Source organism: Nothoprocta perdicaria, unplaced genomic scaffold (assembly GCF_003342845.1).
Source record: "Nothoprocta perdicaria isolate Ctin4 unplaced genomic scaffold, notPer1 scaffold_70, whole genome shotgun sequence".
Classification (NCBI taxonomy): Eukaryota; Metazoa; Chordata; class Aves; order Tinamiformes; family Tinamidae; genus Nothoprocta; species Nothoprocta perdicaria.
Genome location: NW_020455977.1, coordinates 2,695,843 through 2,716,889, shown reverse-complemented (window position 1 = coordinate 2,716,889; position 21,047 = coordinate 2,695,843).

The window sequence follows — 21,047 nt, the reverse complement described above, 5'->3', positions numbered from 1 at the left end:
ACATCTATCGTGAAGTTACTGTTATCTCATGATGATGAAGGCTTCTCTTTCCATGTTTTCCTTCTCAAATTTTTCTCCTATTTACTTTTCTTCCTCTCCTGGATTTACAGTCTTACTGTCCTATTAAGATTTTCCTCCTAGGAAGTCTGCCATGTCTCTTCATATTCCTTTTTAATTGTTCTCTAAAAACATCCTAAAATCTCTAATAACTTGTCTCAGGTACTTTGACATCATCTTATTCATCTTAATATCATCTCCACCCTATTAAATGATGCCAATAAAATTGTTATATCTACCCTGCCGTGGTATTTTTTTCTTTCTACCCTTCTCTGATCTCTACTTCCCTTTACTCCTCCTTGTGCCTGTGCCTTTTGTCTAACACTGTGTCTGCTCCCACTCTCACTTTTTTTTGCCTTTTCACATCATACACAAACAGACAGTATGACACAAAACAGTCTTAGTGTGTACGAAACAAATTCCTTCCCTATATTCAGATCCTTCCTTACAATACACTTTTTTTTTTTTCCCTAGAGTGCATCTGAGCTTCCTTGTGCTTCACGTACAACAACCAGATGCTTGAAGAAGGAACAAGCTATCTGTGGTTAGGTATAGATAGGAGTAGAAGTCAGGTGATACATGCAGTGGTGAAAAAAAACTCGGAATCTGAGCAACTCTGAACGTAAACTGCAGATAGCTAAAGGATCAAAAACTATGATTATAGGTCAGTTTTGAATGACCTGCATTAAGTCTAGTCCGAGTTAAAGGYAACTACCTCTCACAGATGTTTCTTGCAGTTTCCAAGTGCATTTAAATTCCCAAATGAGGAAATTTATGGCATGGCATAAATGAGGCAAAGCACCAGTAGGTGCTTAGCAAAAGTGCTAAGAAACCACCAATTGGCTATGTGACATGGCAAATCCTATCTCTCAATGACCAGAAATGTCCATATTCAGGGAAAAAGAGGGGTTAGAGGTGCTGCCACCCACTTATAGAACAAGCAGCATTTTCCAGCTCTTGAATGCAATCTGCCTATATGATTACTATTAACATTGTGAAGTCAAAATAGACATGACACCCTGAAAAGGTTCTCAAATTCTGACATTGTGTGCCTTAGGAAGCTTTTAAAATGCAGCACATTTATGGAAGCAAGGCATTTTGAAAATTTGTAAAGATATGTTTATGTCTTTCTGTATAGCGTGAAACTTCAAAATAGTTCTATCATGCCAATGTTGATGTTATGGCTGGTGTATACTAGCAGGAAAACAAGAGGAAAAAAATAGGCTGATGTTGCATATGATAAAATGAAGACAAATAACCTCTGTATTTTATAATAAAATGGTGTACTTGAAATTTCCATGATTCCACAGTATTTTCTCCTTGCTGCCTGGGACAATGTGTGTGTCTGTGTGTGTATGCATATATACTTCTGTGTTTGTATGTATGCAAAGGTTGATAAATACTTTAGGCACTTGGGTATGTGTTATTATTTCTGATACTTGCTGCTTCCATCAACTTCAGCCTTTGAAATCAAAGTAGGATGAAGCAGAAATGATTCTTCTATTGCTCAGAATTCCTGACTCTGATAATTCTCTATCTAGCTCTGACAGTATGGTAAGGATAATTTATAGCAATTGATTCTATGGGTTGTGAGAATTCTGCCAGTGGGCACTGATTTCGAACTGTAATATCACATTTATAGGTATAAATCAGGAAAAAAAAAGCTCTGCAAAGATACAGGGTGGATAATAATGTAAGGAGAAACAGACTGTATGCATAGATTGAAATAAGTTGTGCTGAAACCTGAGGTAATATGATTTTAAATATATAAGGACTTACAGGTGAGTCAGGAATTTAGTCACAGATGACAGTGAATGCTGTGTTTCTTCCTACTTCCTATGGCTTTTGGACTTTACACAATGATGAGGCAGGATTAAATGTGTTGGTAAAATGTTTGGGTACCTAAGTTAGATGCCAAAAAATGAAGTTATGTTTTTTAGTTTTAGGGTTTGTTTTTTTTTTTACATTTCAATTACTTTCTCATTCACTAAATTGATAGGTAAGATGAAAAAGCCAGGAAATATGTTCTCTGTAAGTATACTTTATAGGTATTCATTAACAAAAACAGAAGTTATTGCTAAATATTTGTAATTCTAAAAGAAAAACAAAATTTCATTCCCTTCAGTTTTAACCCCTAACAAAACTTATTTATTGGTAGGAAGATAACCCCTTTAAAACAGATGGAAAATATTTAATAGCTCAATTATATTAGCATGCTCAATAACTAGGTCAAAAAAACTATAGTCATTCAAACTTCACAAATATAGGAAATTTAGAACAAAGGCCTTTCTATGATAAAGAAATGAGTAGTTTTCACCATAATCTTGTGTAATGAAATTCTGATATTTATTTTATATTTTATCAAATTAAATATTTTTGTATTCATAAATATACAACATTCTGAGAARAAAAAAGATTGGACTCAAGGGACCTTTGGGGGAAATTGTTTCAGACTCATATTCTTCTCTTCTTTTTATGAACCCTCCCCTCTCCATTGCTCTTTCGGACAGGTACATATACCTTAATTACACTAGAAAGCTATGTCAGAGTGTGAATGTCTTGCCCCTAGGCAGAAATGAAAGGTCTTTCACCTGGGGAAGAGTCACAGCTGTTTGCATTAACAAACTGTTTGCATTAACAGCTGATTTGCATCTGTTGCATAGAGCTCAGAAGGGAAAAGGAATAAAAGAAATGTGCTTTTTTTTTTTTTTTTCTCCCCCCTTTTTTTTTCTTTTTCCCTTCATCTCTTCTGTATTGTTTTTTTTTTCACTATATAATTTACTTGAGATGTCATTCAGCTGTTATTTTGGTAGGGAAAGGGTGGAGAGCAGAGTACCCTTAGTATATATGTCATGGCAGAATCAGCTTTCTGCTTTCTGTTAGGTTGCTGGGGTTTTCTTCTATATTGTTTCTGAGTACAGGCTAATAGTGCAATAAATTCACCTTGGGATGGTATGTAATGATATTTTTTAGTCTTGTTAGCTCTTCTGCTATGTATGAGGTTGAGCTCTTTTGTTCAACCCATAGWCCTGGACTTAAGTGAAAAAAACTTATTTCTGATGTTTTTTTTCTGTTAGAAAACAAAAGAATGCATTTCTCTTCCTCATGGGTTCAAAGAAACACTTGAAAATGTGTCCAGAGTCTATTATATAAATATAGAATATAGATCGTTTTCATGATTTTTAAAATATGCTACTATATTTTTCAAATTGGGCAAATCATAACCTTTGAATCTGGGATATACAAGTGAATCAAGGACTTGTGATGCAAGGATAGAGCATGCCTGTTTTTTTGTTTCTCCTTTCTACTGGGACCTAAGAAAATTCCCTAAAACATGAAGCTTTCCTAAAGCAAATCCAAGCATACTTTCTCAAATTTGTTTGTTTTCCTATTATGTATCATCAATGTATCTGAAGCTCATCTCTCAGTGTGCTTGACCCTCTGCTACCTCAGTCCACTAATAGCTGTTCATTGCTGTACAGCCTGTTGCTATCTGTGTTTGACAGGATTTATTAATCTCCCTTATATTTTCATGAATGCAAGTTATTGTATTTGTGATGGACCTTCTGTGCCTAAAACAGAGTTACTATATTATCCTTTGGTTTTGCTCTTTGAGAGAAGTTACAGCATAGTAAGATAATATGAATTTGCAGTACTAAGTTTTTGCTTTATTTCCCTGTGTAGATATTGCTAATATGTGTAAACAAAATACAGCTATTTCCTGTCTGAATGTGGTGCAAGCAGCCTTTCTACCTTTTCCTCTTATTAGGCAGTAGATTAAATTTGTCAATTAAATGAAGAATGTAGTATAACTTCAGTATCCTCCTCCACCAAATTCTCTTTCTAGTAAAAACTTGAACAGCTTGGTGGAAGATAAAGCCTAATACCATGGGTAACACTTCTGGACCTGTCTGTCATTCTAAGATGAAAAAGAAGTCTGGTAGTCATATATATTAACTTGGATATGTGATAACTGCTAGATTACAAATACTCTGCACTTCATTGCAGTCCAAGTCAAGAATTTCATTATGCTCACAGTAATGCTGGTTATTAAGAAGCTCTGAACTAGGTTAAGTCAATTGATTGAAGAAAGTGATTTTAGCTAGGTTTAAAGATTAGCCCTGACCTCWTCTCTTCAACAGAAGCTTGTAAAATGTGATATCGTGGCTTGGTTGGTGTAAAATTGTACAATATCGCTGTTTTCAGTGGTATCCTGGATATAACACTCAGACATACAAAACGGTGATTATTTCTGACTTCCAGCGATCCAGAGAGGTTGAGATTGCATGGCAACTCATTATTTAGTACCTCTGAGATTAATGTCTGGACCCCATATGTTTAGGAGAGTTTGAGTACAGATCTTTCAGCTTAATAAAATTAGGAAAACAGCCTATTATGAGTAAATGTGTGTATATAACAGAAGGTGCTTGATGTTTTTTAAACATAAATGAATAGAAGGAATATTAATGAATAAATGAATAATGAATAAAATGGAATATTCTCTAATTATTTGAATTTTGTCCTCATAACACCAGATGTTTCTTACCAAGGTTAAATGTTTTGGCTAATGTCACTAAYCACTTTAGGTGTGAAATCTGCGTGTCCTGGATACTTTCCCCTCCTTTGATGTAGAGACTGGTGTAGAATTGCTATTGGCTTCTCTACATAAGAAGATTCTAACAAAATCAGTTCCTATAAACAGCAGCAATTTTGATAAAGTATATTTTATATTCTGATTTTGAATTTTGCTCTGAAGAAAAGGATTAGAAATCTGTTCTTGCTGTTCATTTTGTTTGGGTGAATTCTCATCTTGGTTTTTGCTTGTTAGTTCTTATTTGCTGCTTCAAAGAAAAAGTGAAGTCATAGTGCTGTGGTAAAGCTTGTGATTTGACAGTTCTTTCTTTCCCATGAGACAGAAGAGAATAGGGTGATGGGGTTATTCTCTTTTCTTTGAACATAATTACACAAGAAAGGCAGCTGAAAATCATTGTTTTGTACAGCAAAGTGAAGCAGTCAGGACTGCTTCAGCTTGTCCATCAAGGAATAATCTCTGTATCCTCTCTACAGGTTCTACATACTCTAGTCATGCACACTGGCTCTCATACCTCTGGGCCGTGTCTTTGTGCCGCTATTCAACACCTAGTGGGCTACCCCTAAGTTTTGAATACATTTTCTGTCTGAACGATGTTGGCGATCATTGCCTGCTTCAGTTTTTTTTTTTTGCCATCACTTATGTGCATTTATGTCTCTTACAAACAAGCTTTGATACAACTAAGTGAAGTCTACTAAATATAAAGCTATCAAAAGGCATTGCTTCACCAAAATGGAGGAGACTCCATGGATAAAAAGCATTATCGTTTACTTTGGTTGTAAACACAGCTGCTTAAACGTTGTTGTGAGGTGTACTTTTCTTCATGCTCTTATATGGCTCTTGGATAGTTCAGTAGTCATCTTTTAAAACAGTAACTAACAGTAATCTAACATTTCTTGAGTTATTTATCTTTGCATTGTAGTGTGGAGTCAAAGGTGCTGCTCTGTTTTTTTCTAAATCTCCCGATGTTCTCACAATAACTTGTGTAAGGTCTCATGAAGCAGTGGGTGAAAAGGCAGGGAGCTTGTTCTGGGTTCTTTTGGTTTACAGCTTAGAGGATAAGTTGTTAAGATATTTTTGATTGAAGAAAAGAAAATAACTAACAAGGCCAGTACTGAAACTGTACTGTTCTTGTACAACAGAAATTAAAGTGCTGCTGAAAAATACTGAGAAACTTCCCTGATCTGTGCTGCAGCATGTTGCTCATCATGGCTTATGTTATAGAAAATATATTTTCTTCTTTTCTTGTCAAGATTGGTGCAGTAAAGGAATGAATTAACCTGGTATATATGAAAAATCTTTTTTTTAAATAAATTCTCAAGCTCCTAGGAAAGACAAGAATAACTACCATAATCTACCACCATTGAGAAAATGGGAAAAATCCTATCTTGGCTCCCCTGACAAGCTCAAAAATCACAAGAATGATGAAATGTGGATGTCAGGAACAGAAATCACTTAGATTAAACTTAAGCCATGAAGTTATCATTATGAATAACTTTCCTAAATTTAAAATATATTAGTCTCCTTGTTTGCTATATTAAGCTGCCAATAACCTTTTTTCCTTTTTTTCATAGTGTTTTCATAACTATCATTTCAAGTAGTTCAAATTCAGTTTTAAATTATTTTAATGAGAGACTCATAGCTAACATAATATTAACATAATATGTGGTAAGTGCTGATGGCTAAGGCGTGTTCTTTTTTTGACTCCGAGTATGAGACAATAACACAATATTGTCTCATCTATCTACCAATTTGTTGTATCTGGAAATGTTTATATTTTCATTCTGTAGTAGAAAGAGGTAATGGATGTTGATGTTAAAACTAAAATTTATAGAGTAGAGCTATGGAAAGTTTTCAACCATTGATATTAAAACCTTTTGAAATGTTTATAGATTGAAAAAAAATACTCCAAACTGTTGCAAAAATTAACATTAGTTTTGATTTTCTTTCAATAATAATATTAAAAAAAACACTCTGAAGAAGTTCCAGAAAATAGGAAGAAAAGCAAAAAGCCAAGGTCTCCTCACTAGTGAAACAAAATAGACAAAATAGCCTAGGTAACTGGGCTGGTTGCCTGGACACTGACAGCGGGCAAGATGTGTGTATGTGGAACACAATCAGCCTGCAATGCTTAGCAGAGCAAACGCCGACCAGCACGCTGCTATGGAAAGCAGCTTGCCTGTTGGTATTTTCTTTTGAATTAGACTGGAAGTGTTACTTGACAATTTACTCATGGATTTACTCATGACGTAGCACTTAGAGGCAATATAAATCTCCTCCTAAAGGCAAGCTCTAGGTAACCAGTTAGTATGCACGTTAAACGAAGCTGACTTGATTGGAATTTAATTGTAAATGTAGAAGCATTCAGTTACAATGATATTTTTAAATGGAGTTCTCTGGAATTAAAATTAAATTTAGTCTTTTTTTGTTATATTAAGGTGGGAGAAAGCATAAAATCATTGCTGTCTTAAAGGGAAGAAAGGAGAAACTATTCCAGTGTGCTTAAGAAAAGGAGGATGTTGAATTACTTCAGTGCTCTGAGGCTGAGGAATGTAGTGTATGTGCAATCTGATCTAATAGCTGTTGTGTAAGAAAACATATTTGGAGACTGAATAGGTGTGCTACATTGGCATAAAGGTCTCTAGGTTAAAAATGCTTATAAATATGTTCATAAAAACAGCAGAGGCAAATATCTCAAATTTTTCTTCTTAGAGTGTTGTAGGCAAATGTTGTCAGTATTTTATTACCTGATGGATTGTATTTTGCTYTTCTCCTCCCTAGTTCCATAGTGGGGGAAAAACCCGTATCACTGGTATTATTTAAAATAGCTTTATTCAATAGTCTGCTTTTATTAATAACAGTTAACTATTCACACAAAACATTAATTTAGTTCTCTTGCACATTCTCTCGTAGTTTATTTTTTTTAGTAAAAGGTGGAAGAGCAGCCCCTGCTGAACCTTCAGAAACAGCGGGCAGTGTTTGTGCACCACTGGCTTTTATGGAAGTTCTTGGAGAGTTTAGTGTTACAGCAGGRGCATAAATATTCCTGCAGCTTTTTCTGCTGGGAAGGCTGGGTTGTACAACCTGTTAATGCTGGCATATGCTGTTGGCCTCAGATAGATCCAGCAGAATTCTGAGGTACTTAGTGGTCCTGCAATTTCCAGAGCTTTTCATTCCTTGAGAAATTTTCACACAATGCCTTCTCAGAACTTACTGCTTTCCTRTTTGGCATTATGGTTTCTGACAGCTGTTCCTCTGTCTGATTCTTTAGATACCTATAGAACCCCTTCACAGAGACTTGCACAGAAAGGGCCTTTAYGTCATAAATTTTATTGCAAGAGAACAACAAATAATTTTTTCTTTTTTCCTCTGTATCTTGGTTATTTTTTAAGAAAAATATATTCGTTTTGAACTTTTATCCATGGCAGTAAATCGCAACTCTCAGAACCTGTGTTAACTAATAAAATTGATTAAGATTTTTAACTCCCCTGTCTTTAAGATTACTTGTTGCTCAGTGTATTGCAGAGATGATACGAATTACAACAGGTTCTTTAAGAACCCTACAGTATTGGGGATTCCTTTTGAAGGACTTTAAGCCAGTTATATATTGATTTGGAAAAGTATATCTTGAACTTTAAAGTCTGGAGGAAGGGAGGATATTTGACTCTGTTCAACAGTTTTGTCCTGAAGATGAAATAAACATGACTTTATTAAAGCTCACAGCTTAAGGCTCATCAAAACTGAGAAATCATAATGTGTCCTCTATCACTTTTTTTTAATACTTATATTGTTGGTGCAATACAAAAATCAAGCCAGACTTGTAAAACAAGAGGGCAAAAATGAACTTCACAAGAACGTCTCCTAGCTTGTGTGCACATACTTGGTACCTACAAGTATAAACATTTAGAATAAAATAAATAATCTTTGTATTTTAGTACTGTGGTTTTTGGGAGTTCCTGAACAGTAGCAATATGTGTCTTTGCAAGAACAGTTTCTTTGCTTCTTACTGTGGAAGAGTTCTTAAAATTGCTCTGGAGTTTCAGCTTGATGGAACACTAAGGTAAAGTTCCTGAAGATCCAAAATCCAAAATCTTTGGAAGAGCTGAAGATTCAAAATCTTTAGCACGGTTAATACACTTTAAATAATAATAATAATAAAAACTTCTGAATACAATATGTTCTCCTTTAGACAGTGATGGCATCTCAGGAATGTGGCTGTGCAAGGTGGCTCCATGACTGAGTTTTGGTGATTAGACCATAGTTTGGAAAGAGGTTAAAGTTGCATTTTGGGTTGGAAAAGCATTTTATATGGGGCAGAAACAAGTAGAAAGGGAGCATGAGTCCTATTTAGATTTTCCAAATCTTCTGCTGTACTACTTTAGCTTTGGTTGCCTCCAAAAGTTCAATACCACTTTCTATATAACCCCCCCCCCAAAACCAGCATTCTGTTCAGAAAGACCTTTAAAACAAAAACAACTACCAGACTCTGAAATTCAGAGCCTTGAAATTACACTTTTGAGGAGGAGGGAAAAAAGTGTATTTCCTTGTGATTTTTGTCAAATAACAGCAGAATTTTGTATATACAAAACTTAGGAAACTCTGAGATCTAGTTTATATAGTTAAATTTTTGCTTAGAGATGCAAAAAACTTTCAGAATATTGAGGTCATGGTAGATATCACTTGTTTCCACCTCAGTGAGAGGGCAAAAAATAATTTTGCAGAGAAAGAAATTCAATTTTGCAAAGCTGTGTGCTTAGTGAAACTGTTTTCTCATTGTGTGAAAAATTTCTTGGGCATAAATTACCTGCAAATTCTTCCAATGTACGTGGGCTATTTTATTTTTAATTTTGTTCCAGATTCTCTATCTCTTCTCAAAATTGGTTTTTGAATGATTATTACTTGCAGACTCCCAAATAATGATAATCCATCAAAAGGCATATGAGAAAGGCTAGTGGTAACCTAAATCAGACTGCCTCCAAGAAGTGGCTTCAAAGTCTATAGTAGTTGATGCATTTTGGGATCAGATTCTCAGCCTAGTGTGGAATGAGCAAAACTTCATGGATTGTAATAAGTGTCTTTCCTTTTCAGAAGCTATTAAAACCTTTGGGGTTTTCAGTAACTTGATTGTAAAAATATGGTCAAGTATATGAAACTGAAATCCTGTCTAGAAACTGAACCCGCGTGAGTTTTGTTTTGTGACAAGTAGCAAGAAAAGAGGCAGCAGAAAACCAAGAACATAGTTCAATCAGAGAGGTAGAAATAGTTTAGGAAAAAAAAATTAAAATATCTTTGGGATATATGCTGCCTGAAAAAGGGCATGAAAATAAGAGAAATTATGCCATATTGTTGTGGGTTTTTTTTCTTCTCCTCTCTCTCCTGAATATGGAGACAGAGAAACTGAGACTCGCATATAATTCTATGAATAAAACAAACATTTTCTCCTGGAGAGAGGTGTGAGGCAGGAAGGAATTATTTTCTGAAAACAGTAAAAAATAAGCTTTATGTGGCTCTTGAGTAGATTAGCTGTGGCTGAGTTTTTCCAAAAATACTGAGGCAAAAAAGGTAAASGAGATATTTTGATGTTGCATTTCACAGAACCAAGAATTACTTTTACATATTAATGCATTTTATATTCATATTTGTTCTGCATATAATATCAATAAATACCTTTAATTGAGCATTGATCTTTTAAGCTTTCCTAGAAAATAGTGCAGTTTAATTATGCATTTGTGAGAGATGTAGCCAGAAGATGCAACTAAGTGAAAGAGATTTCAGGAGAATAATCTTAGAAATATAGACGGCTTTCAGGAAAATACCATCATGAGACATGGTATAACATACCTTTAAAATACTTAAAATGCATCTCTAAAAATGGACACCTGAAAAGGATGCTAATATCTGGAAAAGTTCTGTAGGTTTTGGAATGTGATATCTAGGACAAGGTTTAAGTGGGCCTAAGACTTCAGTGCATAAATCTTGCCAAATTCTTCTGTTTCTCTTGAAAATCTCAACATCCAGGACTTTAAACAATGTATTAATTACACAAGATTTTTACAGTAGCCATACAGTATTTATAGACTGTGACATAAAGAAGAGGATGATGATACCTTCATGTCCAGAGAGAAATATATCATTCATAATTTCAAATTTTCAAATAGCTATTTAACTAAACATATAKTGTTAGTCAGAGCTGTAAGATATTTTTATGCCATTAGCCTCAGGCTTGGGGACTTCAGTGCTAAATCCAGGAGYAAACTGCAGTAGCACACGGAGGCAGCTGTGCACTTGTTCCTGTGTTGAGACAGGTCTGCCTCTTCACAGGAGCAGAATATTTGCATTATGCTGAGCTGTACTGGACTAAGACCTGTCGCTTGGTTCATGCGCATTTTGAGAGTTTCCACTCAAGGTCAGAAGAATGCTGATGCAAAATCTCTACTTCTGTAGGGAGCAAAAGAGAGAAAAGAAAATCAGAGTGAACAAGGCACATCAGACATACTAAGTAGGGTGCATCCGAGGGACTGTGTCTACCTTTTCTTTGCATTTTATTAACATAGCAGATGGAGTGCTATTCTGTGACTGAGCCAGGCTTGACTGTTTAGGCTGATGCCAATCATTATTTAAGGAGATGGAAACATAACGAGCTATTCCTAGTGCAATAAACTGTGCTTGGCTCACCTAATCATAGAGAAACCTCTATGGGTTCCCTTTCACTACCAAGTCCCCAGGGCCTCACTGCCACAGGGAAGGTTATGGTTCGTTAGCYGAGTCTGTCACCTACAAAGCTTCTTGTGGCTATTGGAAGGGAGCCACAGCAGCTGCAGCATCAATTCCTGGCTTTTGCTCCCTCACCCCTCCTCACCTATGCCCACAATAAAAGAGAACACAGCACATTTTGATGCCAGGCTCCAGTGCCAGCAGCTACCGTGACAGGTGACAGTTTGTGGAGGGTGACAGTCACAACCAGCAGACCAAATGGGAGCTCTTACTCGCCAACAGCTGTTATGTGAGGCAGGAGAGGCAATTGGCACTGAACAATAGATTACAGAGCTACCATAGCCTGCAGACCCATTGAAAATGGACCTGTGTTACTTTGCAAAAAGAAAAAAAGTCATTTGCAAGCAAACCTCTTTCTTTTTCAAGTACCATTAACAAGATTGGCAATTTCATACTTCTGGTTCTTATGAAAAGTGTCCAAATTCAGTAGACCTTTACTCTCCTTTTTTTTTTTTTTTTGCAAGCTAGACATTAACTGTAAACATAAATAATATTTTACTCCATGTGGGCTTCTGAAATGTGGTGTAAATTTAAATTATAACCCTTCATGAAAAGCAGTTAACGGGAATATAAGTCTTCTTGCAAGCAAAATGTTTAAGTGAGAAATATCTACAGAATATCAACTGCCTTTCCCCAAAAAACACTTCAATAAACATGTATCATTCAGTTTAGAGAACTAAAATAATGAGGTGGGGGGTGAAAGGGGGAAAGAGGAAGAATTTGCCAGGAGAGGGGAAATATCAAGGAGGTGATTCATATCTAAATGATGCAGAGGTAGATAAAATATACAGAAGGGTTCCAGTAGCTCAAATCTTAAACAAATTCCAGAGGCTAAAAGCATTGCTAAGATAAATGTGAAAGCTTTGWGGCACTCGGTTAAGTTATCACTTCAGATGTTCAGAGCAAATTTAACTGTTAGAATATGGAGGTAATGTTCTGTTATCCTCAGGAGGATGTATTAATCATGCTGAGGAAGTAGTATGGTTGCATTTGATGCTAGACAAAATGGAATAGGCAAAGACTACACTGATTTGATGGGGAATGCTCACCAGCTCCATAAACTCATCCGGTAGCATGGAAGCATGCATGTTCAATAATACATGGAATGGACACATAAAGGGATGAGGAAAAGGAGCAAATTGTTCTCAGTAAGCTATGCCTTTATCAAATTACCTTTTTGAAATCCTGTAATTTGAATTGCTGACAGCAAAGCCAAAAAAAAAAAACTTGCCTTTGTTGGATGCTTCAGAACTTGTACAGAAGATGAAGCAAAGAGTCAAACACATCTAAATGTAAAATAGATATTTTCTGTGTACTGACATTCATTTCTGTGCATTAGAATGGCTTTAAACATCCATTTGCTGAGGATTTCAAATGACATTATGTGAGGTTTCATGTCTTCGTAAAAAGAGAAGAGAAAAAACCCTAAGATTATCTTTACATTTAACCTTAACCTTTACATTTATCACTTTTGTCCAAGATCAACTCAGTATTGTCCTTATGAGAGGTAAAGACTCTGGGGCTTCTAAAGAAAAGAACGATTTTTGAAATTCTGTGTGTTCTGGCCATAAAAAATCTTATTTTACTTCATCAGAACTACGTGTGCTTAGARGTTAAACCATGCTTTTTTGATGAGAGTGATCTGATGAATTTTAAAAACATGCTGAAGCAGAATATAGTTAGATACTAAAAAAATGAGCTACACAGTGGACTTACACTCTAAATATTTTTCTTCTAACTGAAGATATGGCTATTCTTTTTCCTGATATGGCTTTCTGCCTCACCTGAGATGGTTTCCTGCACTTAAATTCGGAGAGTATTAATCCAAACTCCATTTATTAAAAATGGAGTTGGGTGTTGAAACTGATTGTTGAGACATGACACTGACTCATAAATACATTTATAACTAAAGTGATTTTTATCTGACTTCTGACTTTTTTTTTTTATCTGCACAGAATGCAAGAGACTGAGCAGGGAGGAAAGATGTCTGGGATTTCAGAGACAGCTTCATGGAATGGGCAAGTATTTTATATTCATAGAATCATAGAATGCTTAAGGTTGGAAGGGACCTCAGAGGTCATCTAGTCCAACCCCCCTGCTCACGCAGGGTCTCCTAGAGCACACGGCACAGGGCTGCGTCCAAGCGGGTTTTGAAGATCGCCAGAGGAGGAGACTCCACAACCTCTCTGGGCAGCCTGTTCCASTGCTTTGTCACCCTCACCGTTAAGAAACGTTTTCTTAAGTTCCTGTGGAACTTCTGATGCTTCAGCTTGTGTCCATTTCCTCTAGTCCTATCRGTGGCAACCACTGAAGAGAGGCTGGCCCCCTCCTCACTGCCTCCCTTGAGGTATTTATACACGCTGATCAGGTCCCCGCTCAGCCTYCTCTTCTCCAGGCTGAAGAGGCCCAGCTCTCTCAGCCTTTGCTCATAGGGCAGATGTTCCAGGCCCCTGATCATCCTGGTAGCCCTGCGCTGGACTCTCTCCAGCAGCTCCACATCCCTCTTGTACTGGGGAGCCCAGAACTGGACACAGTACTCCAGATGTGGCCTTATCAGGGCTGTRTATAGGGGGATGATCACCTCCSTCGACCTGCTGGAGACGCTCTTCTTAGTGCACCCCAGGATCCCACTGGCCTGCTTGGCCACCAGGGCACACTGCTGCCTAATGGTCATCTTGTCATCCACCATGATGCTCTGCGGGGCTCCTCTCCAGCAGGTCAGTCTCCAGCCTGTATGGTGTCGAGGGTTATTCCTCCCCTAGTGCAGTACCTTGCACTTGCCCTTGTTGAACTTAATGAGGTTTCTCACTGTCCAGTTGTCCTTTCTGTCTAGGTCTCTCTGGATGGCAGCACAGCCCTCAGGGCTATCAGCTACTCCTCCCAGTTTGGTACCATCACCGAACTTSCTGAGGGAGCACTCCATCCCTTCATCCAGGCCATTAATGAATAAGTTGAACAGGACCGACCCCTGGGGGATACCGCAAACTATAGGCCTCCAACTGGGCTCCGCGCCACTGACTASTACTCTCTGCCCTGCCATCAAGCCAATTCCTAATCCACCTCCCTGTCCACACATCTATCCCACACTWCTGAATCTTGCTTAGGAGAATGCTGTGAGGGACACTGTCAAAAACACTGGTTTAAAAATCTGAGTCTAAAAAAAAGAAGATAATGAAAATATTCCACCGTTGTGGATAGAGCAGCAAGTCTTCTTGCTGGAAGGTATCTTGTTCTAATCTGGGGACATTAACCCCTAAGATGGAGTTAGGCTTTCTTGCAGGCTCAGCAACCCAGAAGAGGAGAGTATTTCTGTGACAGATGAGGCTGAATCCCATCAGAGTGGGCAACCCTTGAGAATCAGAGTTGTGTTTTTCCCAATCACTAGACTACCATGCAGAGAGTGAGAGGCTGTGATGGAAAATGTGCTAGATTTGTAGATGGATGGAAGCAGACATAATTTTCTTGTTTCCTTAAACGAGCAGTAGAGGATCTCTGTTCTGAAAGGACAGGGTCACTCTCTGGATGTGCCCGTATTTGGTCAACGAGCAAAAACAATTGCCTATATCAGGCTAACTGGATGTAGGATGTGCTGACATCCTACATTCCCTGGACAGTTGCATTGGGCAGACTGGGTTAGCCCTAGCGACTTCTCTTAGAAAGGCAGAATTTTCCTAAGGATTTAATTGTCTTGTTTTCTAACACAGTCAAAGAACAGATTTAAATCTGAGCCCATGTAGGCTCAACCAGAATAGTGAAAAGAATGACCTAGTAGCCATTTCAAAGATCTACTGTTCACAAATTTGCAAAAGATAGCAGTCAAAACTGTTTTTTTCTTCTCTTTTCTCCTTGACTTTTTCCTCTTCCTTTTCTTTTTGTCTTTTTTTTTACCTCCTGCTTTTTCTTCTTGTTCTTCTTCTTTCCATTTTGTTTGTTCTGTTTTATGCTAGTGTATCAAAATGAAGATAATGGGAAACGTAAATTATCCTCGATTATCCCTGCCCCTCTTTCTTGGTTATCTGGATAGTGCTATGCATCTCATTATGAGCTGCATTTTAATCTGTTTTTCTAGCATTGCAATGTAAGCCTCAGCTGGCTCAGTAATGAGTCAAGTCCTGAAAACCACGTATATCCTAAGACCAGAATACTAGGAAGCCTGTTTCTAGCCAAAGGTTTTCTGCAACAAATGCAGCTGAGCTTTGCAAATGTGCGGTCGGATTTTCTTTCTTACCTTTGTGAATGACAATTCCCTAAGGTTAAAGGTATTGTCTCCTGTGTGCTTCACAGAGAGCCAATTAATGTTGATTTGCTTGATTTCTGTTCATTTGGTTTCCTTGACTCTTATGTCAGTTTGGAAAATAAAAAACTAAAATAAAAGGAAAACAAAAATAAAAGAATATCTTTTCAGTTTCCCAGTCTTTATTTTACCTGTTACTTTTACAGCTTCTAATAAACTGTAGGGATTGGTTGAGATTTCTAATAGAGAGACAGGACATTGCTTTGCAAGAGCAAGTAAGCGGTAGTCTCTCTCATAGGATGTTATACCAATCTTGTAACTCTCAGAATAAACATCAATAACTCACTTTATACCACACATGCCTAAGTTAATTGTATTTAACAGCTTACCRGGTCTACCACTGCATGTTCATTATTTTTCATAGCATCTCTTGATTAAAAGAGCATGATTAGTTGAACAAATGTATTAGCATTACTTTGGGTTAAACAGCAGTTCAGCAATGTAGATAGTTCCTATTGATAATATCTAAGCMAGTTCTTTTACCTTTCCATGAAGATAGGACAGCAGAGTGGGTGATGATAAATATTTAAATGCCTTAATAAAAATACAAAATAAAACAAATAAAAGAAAGAACCACTCCAGCATACAATTTCTAGCAAAGTTCATTATAATTTAATTGAAAGTTTACTGAAATGAATGCTGTTAAACACCATGCTGTACTAACAGGGGTTAGTGATCCTAAATCTAACTGACAGGGGTTAGAATTATCCTTAATGGTGTTCCAATCAATTATGAAACTATGTCAAAGGTAGATCTGGCATGCTTTTCACCTATATTCTTAAGACTCTGCTGAGGAATACCTAAGTGTTAAAGACTTAAGCAACAAATTGGGGAAAAAATAACTGTGGTACTCATGACACTTTAAAGAATCTATTTGTTCCATTTTGAAGCTAGTTTTCTAAATAACTACATACATAAATTTTCTGTGAGCSTTTGATAGGTTGAGGGAAGCCTTACAAAAGCAGCAAAGGACCTGTGCATAACCTTGGATCAGCTGCACTCTAGACAAAGTTTGAGGCTTTGAATCTGTAGCACGCTTAATCTTTGGAAATAATTATCAGAAAATTATAGCAAAAATATACTTGGCTAAATTTGGATTTAAATTTAGGACTTCCATACTAATCTGACAAAGCCATGGAAGTCATGCAATGGACATAAGTGACTTAAGGAAAGACTGATACTCTCTGAACAACATAGTTTCTTGTTCTTTTCCTGATCACATTTTGTTCGTATCTATAGTCACAGACAAAGTTCAGAATTTGTCTTATCTATTTGCTGACCTCTGTAATTGTGACTTGATTTTCCAGTCATCTGCTGTTGTTTTGACTCCTTTGATAACGCTCATTCTTCCCTACCTGTTATACTAGGCTATTCTGTCACCACCAGTCTATTAGCATCAGACAGTAATTTGCTCATTTTAGAGCACTTGAGCCGTAGGACACAACACTAATAAGAAATAATGACCTGAAATAATGACCTCYCCAAGCCCCTGTCCCACTTTGTGTGTGTGTCTGTGTGACTCCACACCTAAATCGGTATCTCTGTCACAAACCTAGACTCTGTATGTGAGAGATGATCAAAACCATCATAAGCCTCATCTAAAGATGAGATAGACTATTTTCATGTTCACCTCTGATCTTTGTGTAAGTGGCCATATTTTTGACAGTTTTCCTCTCATTAAATAGCTTTGCAAGCTAGAGGTTGTCAGAATAAGTAGGACAGTATTTTGTGACACCATTTTGATGGGGTTTTCTGACTTGAATGTCATTTTTTAAAGCACCGGCACACRTACTAATATTATCTTTGGCTGTTGTTCACTCTGAACCATGTGCTGCAAATTGTCATGGTAAAAGGAATGCAGCAGGGGAGGAAAGCTTGCTAGTTCAATTTCTTAGCAGTGTATACATGTTTGGGGCAATATTGGGCCTTATTTTCACGTTCTAGGGCTTTAGTGATGGTTGGGTCACATAAGCTCAGTATGAGCTGCTGAAGGAACAGAATGCTTGAGGGACAGAAAGGATTTATCTATGCCTAGACTTATTCAAGAGAAGAATATAACTAGATCAATTCCCAGAACTTGTTTTATTTCTTAAAAAACAGATCTCATAAAGTTTAGCAAAATTCAGTTTGTGTTCAGTCAGAGCAGTGAGTTACCTTAATCAGAAGTCTCTGAGTCATAATTTTCTTCAGGATTGCACCACATTCAGTAGCTGTATGTATATATATATAATAAGCTCATGAAACACTCCTGCTTATATAAGCTGTAAAATTAAATGTTTTTGGACCTGTCATGGACTAAAACAAGTTCTGTGAGTTTTAATAAAATGAAAAGTCTAGATTCAAGTTGTGATGTGGTGGTAGTGGTGCCTGTGCTCTTGCTTGTAACTAGTACTGAGGATAGTCAGCACCAAGAAAGAGTTAGTTTGGTTCACATCATCTTCTTGACTGAGTCAGAACATTGAAATGCCAGTTTATTCATTTAAGCAGGAACTGAAACCTTTTTCCTTCCTGGGTTTGATAAATATTTGATATGAAGTAGAACTAGAGCTAGGTCAACATGTGTTGTTGTTTCTTGGCAAGAATATGTGCCTGCGAAGAAGGAAGACTGGATTAATTTCCCATTTAATTCAGTGAATTTTCTAAATGCTGATTAAAAGAATATAAGAAATAATCTTCATGTCATTGCATTTCCATTCAGCTAAAATTATTCTTGACCTGAACCTGACAATTGCTCTTGCAAATAATTGTGAATGTTTGTGTATTTTGGTGGATAAACTATTTGCCTTTTTTTTCTATTTTATAACATCTCAATTTAGAGTCCTAACAATTATTTAAAGAACCTTAAAGACTAGGTATTCCTCAACTATGGAAAAGAGTTATATTTGAGATTTCATATTGATATCAGTGTCAAAATGAAAATAATCAGCTTGTTGATTTTATAGCTTTTGGATATTTCATGCTGTAGTCATTTTCTCTCTCTCTTGTTTAATATATATATTATTAAAGCAGTTTGCAAGCAGAATCAAGTCCCATTTATGATTTTCACTTTGTATTGAAGAAACTTGTTATATTTCAATAAAGCTCTAGGATACACTGAAATGTAATACTATTATATAACCACATAGAGTCAGGTATTAATGCTACCTAATTACTTACTATTTCCAAAAATATACTTCTCAGGAAAAGAGAATACCCTACTGGAAGAAAATAAACAATAATTTGTAATGTTTCAGAATTGTATAGCTGTGCAAAAACTCTTGAACATAAACTAATGACTCCTTAATTAGTTAGAAGCTTTCACCTTCCAAAGCACTTAAACAAAGTTTAATGCTAGGTACTGTCTGCATATTCTGTTGTCTCTCTTATTTTAATCATAATTGAAAATTGCACACTTTAAACCTCGTTGTCTGCTTTCTGTTATGCATGGATAGGCTTCTTTGTGGCAGAGCTACTTGACACACAGGATTCAGAAAAGCTGTTGCTTCCCTTTCCTCTGACATCCCCCAAAAAAGTAAGAATGTGGGAAATGTACATTCAATAGCATTGACAAGATAACAGTAAAGAAAGGGAAGAGTCTATTTATAGACAATGAACGTCAGGAGCATAATGCGCTGGATAGCAGAAGAAATTCTTGTGCTGAAAATGTACAGAGTGGCAGCTATATATAGCTTTTCTTCTGTGTGCTGTATATAGATTTTTTTCCTCAGTGAACCTTTTGCTTGTTGGTATAATAAAGGCTTTAGAAGCAGGAATCCTGTGGCTGTCTTCAAAGAGACAAAAGTGTGGAACTGTGCCATGATCTGGCTTGCTCTATCTGTACTCTTGAACCCTAATTTTAAGGGTTGCCATGTGACAGATAAAGGTTTGTGAAAGTTTTGTGTGCTCCAAATCCAGAATGCATTTCAAAGCATCCATACAGAATGGCTCTGCCCTCAAACCCTTCTATTTCCTCCTCCAAAGGCTTCTCATGCCTTTGGAGTAGGAACATCTTACAGCGTTCTTAGCCATGTTTAAATATAACCTTAAACAGTAGGGTTATAATGATGATGGCTCTTTGTAATAGCTAATAACTAACAAAAGCGTTTGAAAGGAATTCATAGTGTCTCTTTCTATTTTAAGACTCCTAAAATATCTTTAGTAGCTAATAGAACTAGCATCTTTTGTAACTTGTGGCTAAATTATATATAAAATATACATATATAATATATGTATAAAATATAAATAAATATATATAATATTTATATATAAAAATAAAAATATTTCACATTGAAGTAATTTTTTTTAAGAGATTACTGGCTATTTTGCTAGGTCTGTTGAGTACTGACAGTTATGAGGACTGTATAAATTGACAGTCTTCCATTACATAGCTTATTTAAAGTAAAATACTATAGTGAAAATAGGAAATTACTGGGGACTCTAAAAGGCAAATAGACAGCTGTGTTTCCTGAGAGAGACAYTTGGACTCAGCAGAAGAGAAAATCTTTATGATACAGCTACTTAGTGTGGAGGATTTGGGAATTCTGTAACAGAATTGTCTATAGCTATGAGCTCCTTTGAGTTTTTTTGCAGGCAGTGTTCTAGCTCTTATTTCAGAGAGAGACACTCTGTTTGAAGAAGGAGTATGCACAGAGCAATGAGGCTGGTCTTGACCCTATGTGTGCAGCAAATTTAGAGGATCTTTGTCTTTCAATTTAGTCTAAATGTAACATTAATTGCATATATTTTTAAATACTATTGATATTTACCAATAGAAAGACTGGAAATCAAAAATATGCTTCTTATAAGCAAGTGCATATATAATGTTTACATGTTCATGGAAGAAAAGGTTTCCTGCACAACCACTCTCAGACAGCCACAAAAGTAAATAGGCTTGAGTTTATATAAAGCATTGTGAATACATCGATTGATAAAGATTGATTAAAAAAAATGGGGACTACCCATTCTCTTCTAAGTGTGTTTAGTACAGACAGCATTATAAAAACATAAAGCATTATAACAGTTAAAGGAGCCCAGCAAAGCACAATTCTGATCTTTCTGTTACCCAATATTCTTTGAGATACTGTGTGAAGCAGTGAGACAGTTAAAACAAAATGGAAAATCAGATCAGAAAAAACAGAAGGGTTTAACAACTGTTACAAATTAGAATAAATAAATATCCTATAGATACACATACATATGTGTGAATTAGTAAGCATATACATTATATGCCCACCACACACACACACACTTACAATGGTGCAAGAGGACTTGAGAATTGACAGAATGATCAAGAACTTGTCGTATATTCCTTAGTAAATGAAAAAGAAACCTGTATACACAGCCTATAATAGA